We start from the raw sequence: 12,523 nt of genomic DNA, 5'->3' as shown, positions 1-12,523 counted from the left end.
ACACCCACAACCCCAACAGACAAAAAGTAGAAAGACAACAATCACAGATGTTACACACCTGCACCAATAGATAAGGCTTCTCCCGAGTCTCCCTTACCATCCCCACCAGCATCTTCTCTGGGGCCCTGCCTTCTGTGGAGTTCTGCCTTCTGCAGCGTGTAACGCTTTTCCAAGTTCTTGAACCAGCCCTTCCAGGTTTGAAATTTACTGTATCGCATACTTGCCATCTGAAGTGCTTGCATTCTGCCCATCTTGTCAAAATGGCAGATTTTCACAAACCATTCCAGTGGATAAAGTCACTTTTCTCGGAGCCTAATCGCCCAGTATCCGGAGAAAGGGTAGGGTAGAAACAGCTGGCTTTGCTCCACCACTGTCCCCAGAGGCCCCAGGCTCACTTACATGGCCTGGATGGGGGGAGGGGTGTAGCAATCACTGCTGATGTGTGCTTTTGTTTAAGGCAACCAGGCTCAATTGTGCTTCAGAAAAACGATGCAGATTGCAAGTTTTTATTCTTCTGGTGTACAAAAATTCCATTATCTCTAAACCCCAGGAACCAGAACCACATCTGGCAAAGGAAATAAAGCTTGAGTCTTAAGGAGAGAATCGATTAGGAGCTTTGAAAACAGGCAGCCACATTTGGATTTGATGTGGTGGGAAATAAAGAACGCTGGAGGGTTTCTGAGCAAGGCGGGCGCGAGATGTGAGGAAAACAGTGATTAAGGAAGATGAAATGCAAGCAGGACAAATTGAGGGGAGGGGCTGGGACCAGAGAGGAAGCAGTCACCGGGCCCAGCGAGGTGGAGAGAGCAAGAGAAAAAGCAGGCGTTTTAGGAAAGGGCTCCACCACTCTGCATAAACTAGTTAACATATGCCCGTCCTCAAATCACTTTGCTACCAAGTTGCTACCAGATCTATATTCTCTTACTCTATTTGAGAAGGCAAAAATAAACCCGTGAGGAGCTAAATATTTTCATTAAAATGATAATAAAATTTCATCTGTGAATATAATGGTTTAACTGTATGTATACCCTGCTGAGAAAATGAGCCTGCAGCACAGTACATGGGGCAGAAATGGAGCACAGAAAAAATCATATTAGGCTCTTATTCACAGAATACAACCACAATGAAAACAAAAATAAAATTTAAAGCAGCCTCATGTGGATGAAGCCCAAATGACAGAATATAATCCCCAAAGTGGTAGCCCTGAGCCTGTCCCCAATTCATTGTCCTTCGGGACTCTAAAAGCACCCTAGCAGTTAAGTCCTATGGTGGCAGGAGGTATAGGCTGACTCTCATGTGGACCAACATCGTTTGCCAAAGCCCGGCACCCTAAGCCGTCATGTTCTTCAATTCTGGATGCAATTTTATGTGGTCCAGAGACTTAAGTTCTTTCATCCAAGTTTAGGTCTAGAAAGCATCTTGGAGAACATCTGAACCCAGAGCTTATAAATATTTACAAGCTGCACGCCCCCTTTTCCATTTAATCTAATAGAAATACAATGGATAAATATTAAAATGGGCACCTTGAGGAAGGAAGGAGGTGAAAGCCCAGAATTCCAACTACTCATTCTCCCCTTCCCTGTCCCAACATCGCCCCGCACCCCACAGGACTTAGATACACTGTAGCCGACCCAGAAGTCCTCCCAGGAAAGCCCTTTGCAAAAATACTAAAGAGTCCAGTGCGTTTGTTTGCTTTTGGCTTCTCGTGACAGAGGAAAAAAATTGAAGCCCAGTAAGTTTAAAACAGGATTTCCATTTCTACCCACATGACATATTAAATAAAAGCCTTCTTCTAGAAACACACAGAATTCTAGCTAAATACAAATACCCATTTAAATGTATAAAAGGAACTCATAAGACATAAACTCTTCAGTTTGAAAATATGGGTATAACCTATAACCCTCTAATTCCATGTCTAGATATATGCCCCCAGGACAATTTTTTAAATTCTTAGTGGAGATGCATCATTGGGTCATGAAATCACTTTGGTAAATTGCAACCAGCATATATTTGGGGGGTGTGAAATAGATTGGGTTAAACTGGATTATAACTGAAGAGAAAATAAGGGTGAGCTTTACTTTGAGAAACTTTTGGTCCACATATATGTGTATACACACACAGACAAATGCAGCACATGTATGTGCTGGGCTTCCATATAAAATGTATGTTTAACTGTGGGTGTAGATAAAACTTTTTGGAAATGTTAATTTAGAGAAGCTTTTGTATGTTAGTATAGGAAATATATAAGAAGATTCATTGAAGCACTGGCTAAATAATGCAAAATTAAAAGCAATCTAGCACTTCCAGTCAGGATGGTAGAGTAAATGCTATGCTCATCTCCAACATCAAATTACAACTAAATTACAGAGCAACCATCATGCAGAACCACCTGAAGGCTAGCTAAACAGAAGTCCTATAACTAAGGATGTAAAGAAGAAGCCACAAAGAGACCAGTGGGAGGTCTCAGAGACACAGCATAGGCAGGTCCCATGTCCACTGTGTGGTGATTAAGAATTGGGAGAGATATCTCGGCTGTGGAAGTCCCCCTAAGCAGTAAGGACCCCCAGACCCTGCTCCCCAACCTGGGGCACCAGTGCCAGGAAGGGGAATCTGCCATAACATATGGCTGTGAAAATCAGCAGGGGTTACATCCAAGTGATGGAGGGCTGCTGGAATCCCAGATGTTTCTCTTGAGGGGCCTGCACATCCTCCCTCCCCCCCTCCCCCATTCCCTCCTTCCCTCCCCCATTCCTCCCTCCCTCCCCCCATCCCTCCCTCCTCCCCTCCCTCCCTCCCTCCCCCATTCCTCCCTCCCTCCCCCCATCCCTCCCCCCATCCCTCCCCCCTTCCTCCCTCCCTCCCCCCATCCTTCCCTCCTTCCCTCCTTCCCTCCCTCCCTCCCTCCCTCCCTTCCAGGTTCACTCATTCTGAGCTATAGCTCAGATGCAGCACCTCGAAAAGCACCAGGGACATACAGGGAGGGACTGAAATGACAGGCTTCAGGGCACAGCTGCCTGGAGAGGCCTGGGCCAGGGCAGCTCTCTCTGGGATAGAAGCATTGGCAGGTGCCAGGGCTCCTTTGTTGAGCTTTACCCTCACCAAGCTGACAAGTGCAGGCGGGCACCAAATCTCAGTTCCCCATTAACTGGCTTAACACTGTTCACCCCTGAGGCCTTGCCCCACTAACTCTCACTAGAGGCCCAGGCCACTTCCAGTGGCTTTTCCATACACGTGGCCTGCCTTTGCTCGGGCTGAAAACTTTCCAAAAGTCTCTCAAAAGTCCACAACACCAAAAACAGCAGCAGCCAGCCTCTGCTTGCCCTTGTGTCTTGCTGAGTCTCCCCAAGCCCAGAACAAGCGGCGACCAGTCTCAGCTTCCATAGCTACTTCCATCAGGTGGCCCCACGACTGGCATAAACTGTGGCCAGTGTTGGTTGGGAATGTAGCTTCGACGGAGAAGCCACAAGCTCAGCACAAGTGGCCACCACAGAAAGACTCTAACCAGGGCACTAATGACAACTGGCCTCAGTTCATAGCATAGCCTCTCCAAGTGCCTCCAAACCTAGACGTGGTAACGAATTACAGATCACTTTGTAGTTCCCACTAGGTGGTTCCAAGCCAGGCACAAACATGGCTCCCCTTGGCCTGCTCCGGAGCCCCTCCCAAGAGGCTCCAGCATCAACATCCCCAGTGGCCGCCTTCAGATCACACAAGAGCACCACCAACCAACTCCACAAATGACCCGCGCCGAGGGCAGACTCAGCTGGCATTAGAAGCCTGCTAAAGTGACTCTTGGTCCATGGGGTCAGCCCCTGCCCCTCCCCCACCCCCACCCCACAACAGCTTGTCTGCTGTGGTCACAGCTAATCTTCATAGGCAGTCAGCCTGAAGATTAATCACACCCACAGATGTGCCAACAGCAATTAAGTTTCAACTACAACAGGAAGGCACACACAACGCACATAAGAGCACCCTTAGAGCTTAAGTGACCAGGGATACAAGGCCACCGGGCCTCAAGGACACAACCAATGCAGTTCTAAGAAGAAAATTTATAGCAACACAGGCCTACCTCAATATCCCTGATGAACACAGATGCAACAATTCTCAAAATATTAGCAAATTAAACTCAGCAATAGATTAACAAGATCAATCAGTAGGATCAAGAAAGATTTATTCCCAGGTTGCAAGGTTGGTTCAATATATGCAAATCAATGACAATGATATACTACATAAAAAAGTGAAGGATAAAAATCATAGGAACATATCAATGGATGCTTAAAAAGCAAAAAGCATTTGACAAAATTCAACAGCCATTTATGATGAAAACTCTCAGCAAAGTGGGGCTAGAGGGAGCACACCTACACATAATTAAAGCCATGTGTGGACAAACCCACAGCTAACATCATACCCAACAGTGGAAGCTTAAGCTTTTTAAGATCAGGAGCAGACAAGGATGCCATTTTCACCACTGTTATTCAATATAGTATTGGAAGTCCTAACCTCAGTAATCAGACAAAAGGAAAAAAAGGCATCTGAACTGGAAAGGAAGAGGTAAAACTATAATGATTTGTAGAGGATATGGTACTATATCTTGAGAACCCCAAAGATTCCATAAAAATTATTAGAATAAATGATTTTAGAAAAATAGCAGAATACAAATTAAATATTAGTAAATAAGTTGCATTTTTATATACCAATAACAAACTATCAGAAAGAGAAATTAAAGAAACAACTTACAATTGGATCAAAAGAGTAAAACACCTAAAAATAAATTTAACCAAGGAGATAAAAACTTGTACTTGAAAAGCAATGACATCAACAAAAGACCTTTGCCGAAACCGGTTTGGCTCAGTGGATAGAGCGTCAGCCTGCGCACTGAAGGGTCCCAGGTTCGATTCCGGTCAAGGGCATGTACCTTGGTTGTGGGCACATCCCCAGTGGGGAGTGTGCAGGAGGCAGCTGGTCGATGTTTCTCTCTCATCGATGTTTCTAACTCTCTATCTCTCTCCTTTCCTCTCTGTAAAAACTCAATAAAATATATTTAAAAAAACAAAAAAAAACAAAAAACAAACAAACAAAAGACCTTGAAGATGATACAAATAAATGGAAAGATATATCGTGCTCATGGATAGGAAGAATTAACACCATTAAAATATTCATAATACCAAAAGTGATCTACAGATTCAATGCAATCCTTATCAAAATACCAATGGCATTTTTCACAGAACTAGAACAAATAATCCTAAAATTTATATGGAACCACAAAAGACCCTGAATAGTCAAAGCAATCTTGAGAAAGAAGAACAAAATTAGAGGTATCATGCTTTCAAACTATGCTACAAGGCCATAGTAAACAAAACATCATGGGTATGGACAAAAATAAACATATAGATCTTTGGAACACATTAGAGAGCTCAGAAATAAATCCTTGCCTATATGGTCAATTAACATTGGTGGCAAGACATACAATGGGGTAAGAAAGTCTCTTCAATAATCGGTGTTTGGAAAACAGGACAGATACATACAAAAGAATGAAACTGGTTCACTTTCTTATATCACATACAAGAATAAACTCAAAATTGATTAAAGACTTAAGTGTCAGACCTGATACCATAATATTCCTAGAAGAAAATATGTATAGGCAGTAAAATCTTTGATATTGCTCTTAGTAATTTTTTTATATGTCTCCTCAGGGAAATAAAAAATAAACAAATGGGACTGCATTAAAGTAAAGAGTTTTGCACAGAGAAGGAATCCATCAACAAAATGAAATGACAATCTATTGAATGGGAGAAGACCACAGCCGGTGTGGCTCAGTGGTTGAGCACCAACCCATGAACCAAGTGGTCACTTTTTGATTCCCAGTCAGGGCACATGCCTGGGTGGTAGGCTCGATCCCCAGTAGGGGGTGTATAGGAGGCAGCCAATAGATGATATTTCTCTCTCATTGACGTTTCTATCTCTTTATCCCTCTCCCTTCCTCTCTCTCTAAAAGTAGTAAAAACATATTTAAAAATAGTGAATGGGAAAAAATATCCACCAATGATAAGGGGTTAATATCCAAAGTATCTAAGATACTAATACAACTTAACACCAAAAAAGACCTGTACATACATTTCTTCAAAGGGAACATACAGATGGGCAATAGACATATGGGAAGATGCTCAATGTCACTAATCATCAGAAAAATGCAAATTAAAAATACAATGAGATATCACCTCACACCCATCAGAATGGCTATCACTAATACATCAACAAACAACAAGTGTTGGTGAGGAAATGGATAAAAGGGAACCCTCATGCACTCACTGTTGGTGGGAATGTTAATTGGTGTAGCTACTGCGGAAAACAATATGGAGCTCCCTCAAAATATTAAAAGTAGAAATACCAAATGACCCAGTAATTCTACTTCTGGGTATTTATCCAAATAAATCTAAAACTCCAATTTAAAAAGATATATGCACCTGTATGTTCATAGCAGCTTTGTTTACTATAGCCAACATATGGAAGCAAACTAGATGTCCATCAATAGCTGTATGTATAAAGATGTGGTACATACACACAGTGGAATATTAATCATAAAAGAGAGTGAAATCTTATCACTTGTGACATGAATGGACCTAGAGGATATTATGCTAAGTGAAATAAGTCAGACAGGGACAAATACCATATGATTTTACTCTATGTGGATTCTAAAAACCAAAATGAACAAACAAACAAAAACAAATTGGTGGTTGACAGATCGGAGAAGGTTGGTGGTAGGATTAAAAATGTGAAGGGATTAAGAAGTACAAACTGCCAGTTATAAAAATAGCCACAGAGCTGTGATGCACAGCAGAGGGAATACAGTCAATAATACTGCAATGTCTGTGTATGGTGCCAGATCGATACTAGACTTATCTGGGTGATCAGGTATATAAATGTGTAATCATGAAGTGAAATACTGGAAATTAATATAACATTGTATGTCATATGAAATAGAAAAGTAAAATAAAAATTTAAAGAAGCAATCTGAGTGTTCATCAATAGAAAAATGAATATACATAGATAGTGGTCTGTTCATGAAACATTATACTACATAGCAGTTAAAATGAATGGGCCAGAGCTATGTTTCTGAAATCTAATGCTAGATTCAGAAAAAGCCAGTGTGCTTCCATTTATTCAAAGGTTCAAAACACGCAAAATGACAGTCCCTACTGTTGAAAGACATATGCATATGGAAGTAGGAAAGCATGCAAATTCAGGACAGTGTTTATCTGTGGGGTGGGAGGAAGGCACATGGGATTGAAGAGGAATCAGGTAGGTCTGAAGTGAACTTGTCGAAATGTTAGGATTGCCTAGAACTCAGTACTGACACACAGAGTTTTGTTATTCTATTCTCCCTATTTGTCGTTGTTGTTGCTTTATAAAAATGGTTTTGTAAGTCACAGGTACTCACTTGAGACCAGATGGATGACTGGAGGGTAATCTGGAAGAAACCCAGGATGTAATCCTGACCGAGTTCCAAGCTAGTCTTCTTTCCACATGGCTCCCAGTTCATGATCTGTCTGCAAATAAAGGATTTGTGTCATTTTTGGTTCTAATCTTAGTAATTTATTTTTACCTGAGAGATATTGTTCCCCAAAGACCACCAGGCCACGTCTGCTCTGGCCAGAAATAGCACAAAGCACATTTACTCTGAGGCTGAGCTGTTGCTTCTCAGTTTGGCTCTGTTTTCCAACCTTGCTCACTCATTGCAACAAAACACTGAGCCATTGAAAGATCTTTAGAGAGAGAGAGAAAGATGATCTAAATATGCAAAAAGTATAAAGGTGGGAAGAAAGAGTGAGAGGGGAGAAGATGGGGGGAAAAGGGAAAAGAGGGAATAAGAAGGAATAGTAGAAGGGGAGGAGGGAGAGAAAGAGAATCAGCTTTGCATGAGGAAATAGACAAACTCACAGGAAGTGATCAAATAAAGTCAGAATATTGCTGAGAAACCATGAAACAAGCATGGGATGGATTTTAGATGTGTATAACTTGAACTAGTAGCACTTCTATAGATTTTGAGCACAAATGTACAATCTAATGGGAGGGAGTTCATTAACTTTTTTCCAGTCTATCATATGACAAAAACAAGGAGACAAAGGATACTTTGGCAACTCCGGGAGACCCTTATGCAGAGAGATTTATTGAGCTTTTGGAAGCATGACTTCCAGGTCAACTTGAGCTTTTCAGGTGGGTGAGCCAAAGCTTTCTGCTGTTGGAGGCAGTAACGCAGACAATAAGAAGATAACCCTTATATAGGACAGGATCTGTGACAGGTCATTCTCTGGAGTCAAACAGCAAACTGTACATAACTATGAATCAGATTCTTCTCACCCTGGGATGCCTACGAATGATATGAACTATGAACATATTCTTTCTGTACTACTGGAGACAACAGCCCTGTAACAGAATTCCTTGTATTATGTCGAGAGCAATGCAGCTACCACTAACGTTGATTGACCACACACTCTTATAAATCCTTTCTGTCATTTAGTCTCAACCATCTTCCCAGGAAAGTACTCTTGCTAGCCTCCTTTTACAGCAAACAAAACCGAGACCCAGGAAGGTTAAGTCATATACATCATGTCTCCCGAAAGAAGTGTGGAGCCAGGATTTGGAGCAGCCAGTTGCTGCTAACAGACTGAACTTTTATGTGCCACACTATGCCTGGGAGACAGTATCTATATATATAAAACCCTAATATACAAATAGACCGAATGGCAGAACCGAACAACCGGTTGCTATGATGTGCACTGACCACCAGGGGGCGTGCACAGAACATGTGGGTGTCGGCTGTGGCGGGCTGGTGGAGCAGGTGAGTGGGGGCACCAGACCAAGGCAGGGTACTGGTTGCTGTTATCAGGGTGAGCCTCTGGTGGTTACTGAAAATTCTTTGCTCTTGCGCGCTGTGGTCTCACCCGGTGCTCACACCCTGCTGCCGGCACTGGCCCCACTTGCACCTGCTGCCAGCCCTGGAGCCACCACTCGCACTCGCTGCTGATGCCCGGTGCTGAACCCGATTGCTCAGCACCATTAGTGGGTGCGCGTGGTGGCTGCTGGCCCCGATTGCCCCTCAGGGCTTCTCCACCTCCCCCTGCTCCTGAGGGGCGATCGGAGCAGCAGCCACCACGCACACCCACTAACGGCACCGACCCCGCTCACACCCGCTGCTGGCACTGGCCCCAATCACTCTGCGTGGTCAGCTCATGGGAGTGGTGGTGGCAGGAGCAGGGCTGCTGGCAGACAGGGGACCAGGGGCCGCAGCAGGAGGGGCCAGGCGAGGGTGCAGGGGATGGGTCGAGAACCGCCCCTGTGCCCACCGCAGCCTTGCGGTCCACAATTCCTTTCAAGGTGCACGAATTCATGCACTGGGCCCCTAGTTTAAAGTAAGTGGAAGCAGCTATTGAGATGACAGCATCAAGTTATATGAGGACCAGGGGACCTGGGCTTCAGATACAGCAGATCTAAGGGGCAAATATTCATATATCAGTGAAGGTGGGAATGGTTTGCTGAAAATCAGAATCCTTTCCTTGGAGCTCCCAGCAACCTAGAACATCTGCCACAGGGCACCTGTGTGTCCTACCCCACCTAAATTATGGCTAATTCTGCAATGTCCCTCAACCCTCAGACAGCACAAATGGAGATGGACTTGGAAATTATATTGGATGAAAGTTGGAATGCTTAAGCTTGAGTTCAGTGTTGTCACTTACTAACTAAATGGATTCATTTCCATGAAATAAGAAAAAGAATGCCTGCTACTTAGAACAGGCAAGTCAAACCAGATAGAGACACAGAGAACTCTGTACACATTGTTGACACGTGAAATATTTTTTTTTCTTTGTTCCATAAGTCAAAGCAGAACATTACAACAAAATATTGGAATTGTCTATACAAGACCCTTGCAGATCTCAAAGAGCCTTTTTTTTCATTTAGTACTAGAGGCCCAGTGCACGAATTTGTGCACCAGTGGGGTCCCTCGGCCTGGCCTGTGGGATTAGGCTGAAACCGGCTCTCTGACATCCCCCAAGGGGTCCCAGATTGTGAGAGCATGCAGCCCAGGCCGAGGGACCCCACCGGTGCATGATCAGTGCCAGGAGTTCCATGGGAGGTTGGCCCGCTTGGGAGGGCTCCAGGGCATGTCCGGCCCACCTCACTCAATCCCGATTGGCCAGACCCCAGCAGCAAGCTAACCTACCGGTTGGAGTGTCTGCCCCCTGGTGGTCACTGCACACCATAGCAAGCAGTTGAGCGGCCTTAGCATATCATTAGCATATTATGCTTTGATTGGTTGAACGGCCGACCAGATGACCGGACATTTAGCATATTAGGCTTTTATTATATAGGATTATTAACATTGGTCCAATCATTTTTCCATTTTTATTCCATCTCTAATAGGAGGGGTATTAATCACCAAAGTTTCTTCTAACTTTGATATTTTGTGATTTATTTTGTACCAGATCTAGGAGAACTGGACTGGGGTTTCTAAATGGTAGTTTGGGTACTTCCAAGTCACCTTACTCTTCTAAAGTAAACAATCATTGCCTTCCTAGGGCCCCACCAATCACACAGGACCCCAGAGGAAATCTAACAGCCCACAGATATCATTACAATGGTTCTAATTGCCCCGGGTTCAAGTAGGAAGGGTGGCCTTCATTCTAACACTTTTGTTCTGGGTAATGCCAGACACAAGAGGAAAAAGTTTGAGAAAGCTTTCAGCCCTGTGATCTCAAGTCACTGCTTCACTGATAAGTGTCACTTGAAAATGATGTCAGGTATGACCAGCTAAGGCAAGCTGGGAGCCAGAGCCAGGAGCCCTCCCGCTTCCTGCCTCTCTGTGTTGGTCTTTTCCCAGCAAGACACATCAAGTGTGGCAACTCTAACTTGTGGGGGTGACTGGAGCGTGGTCCTGAAGCAGCTGTGTGTCAGCTGAGTGCTTTGCCAGTCCCTCCAGAATAGGGCTGACCCCATTCCAAGGGAAGCCAGCGCCTGGGGATCCTAGGAACGAGGCTGAGACTGACAGGTCCATTTTCAAAGGAAAGGGGATGATCAGTAACCCTGATCACAGTCTATTACGTGCACCTTCCCCCAGCCATCCATCCCCTGGGTTCTGACAGGCTGAAGCAGATGATAGGAAAAGTCACTTATACAACTTGTAGCTGTCTGCAGCCTGGAGATACACATAATGCCCATGGCCGGAACGGCTACAATGAGATGAGCCTGGGTGGCCTCCCAAATCACCGTGCAGTGGGCACGCATCAATGATTCATTCTGTGTCTCTAGCAGGCCACGCTCACTCCTGCCTGGGGCCTCTGCATTGGCCACTCTCTCCCGAAAGCTTGGCCCTCAGGTCTCACACAGCTGGCTCCTTTCTGCGATTGAAATTTCATTTGCAATAGCATTTTCTTAGACCTTCCATGCATACAGCCTCCCAGCACTCTCTATCACAACTCTCCATTTTGCATTTTATATAGAACTTCTCATTATCTGAAATGATTCTGTCCATTTGTTTTTCTGGTTTATTTTCTATTTTCCCCTTAGAATGTTAACTTAATGAGAGCCAACATCATCTCTGTGTTCTCCAAACTAGTCCAGCACCTAGAAAAATATCTAGCAGATGATAAGGGATCAATAAAAAACCAGTAAAATTAATTTCTTAATGGGTTAATTCTATTTAGGACACGTGTGTACTAGCAGTGGTGAGATTTCAAAGCTTCAGGGTAGTTATCATAGACACTTTGAATATGCCACTATTTCATGAACCATCCCCTACCCTCCCCCCCATAAAAAATCAGACAGTCACTATAATCCCTAGGGAGTGGCTCCTGACAGCTACATTTATACTACATAACGTTTTCACTGAGGAATGAATTTGGTTTTACGTAACGACAATAACAATGACCTATCTCAGTGCACTGTGATTTCAACAGGTAAGTTATCATTCTTCTCGATTAAGAACTCAGGAGTGAAATCCAGTGTCATTGTGGCAGCTCAACCACAGAGAGGCCTCGGCTCCTTCTCCTTTGCACACTCTGTTCCCAGCACACAACTCTCATCTGGTGCTCATCATATCATGGTCACAGGATGACTGCTGCACCACCAGGCATCGCATCTAAATTCCAGAGAAGAGGAGGAAAAGCAAAAGGAGAAAGAGCCACCCATGCCAGGTAAATCTGTTGTTTCTTTTTATTGGGAAAACAAAAGCTTTCCCAGAACCCATATCCAGCCACCTTTATTTACATCTCCTACACTGGTGCTGGGTCACATGGCCACCGCTATGCCAATTACTGACAAAGGGAAAAGATTACTAGGACTGCTCAGGAGTGGGGAACATCTGGCCCTTGAGCCATATGAGGCCCTGGAAATCATTTGGTCTGGCCCTGCCAAGGCATTAGGGGTGAGCTAATTAAATGTTTGACCAAATACAGCAGGCTAATTTTTAAGTCGTTAATTTTGTATGGCCCACGAATGATGTTATAAATATCCAAATTGCCCTTGGCAG

At 44.0% G+C, this 12,523-nt stretch overlaps 1 long non-coding RNA gene across 1 annotated transcript in view; it reads right to left on the bottom strand.

Annotated features, from left to right (window-relative positions):
• LOC308527834 overlaps positions 1 to 7,547 on the bottom strand; it is a 47,566-nt gene extending 40,019 nt beyond the window's left edge. The window contains exon 1 of the long non-coding RNA XR_013996651.1: positions 7,439 to 7,547. This is a non-coding gene — a long non-coding RNA (uncharacterized lncRNA). The remainder of the gene's footprint in view (positions 1 to 7,438) is intronic.
• Between the last annotated feature and the right edge of the window lie 4,976 nt (positions 7,548 to 12,523).

Source organism: Myotis nattereri (assembly GCF_964212035.1).
Source record: "Myotis nattereri genome assembly, chromosome: 12".
NCBI lineage: Eukaryota > Metazoa > Chordata > Mammalia > Chiroptera > Vespertilionidae > Myotis > Myotis nattereri.
The sequence above is the reverse complement of the archived record's forward strand: the minus strand, read 5'-3'. Positions and strand labels throughout refer to the sequence as shown.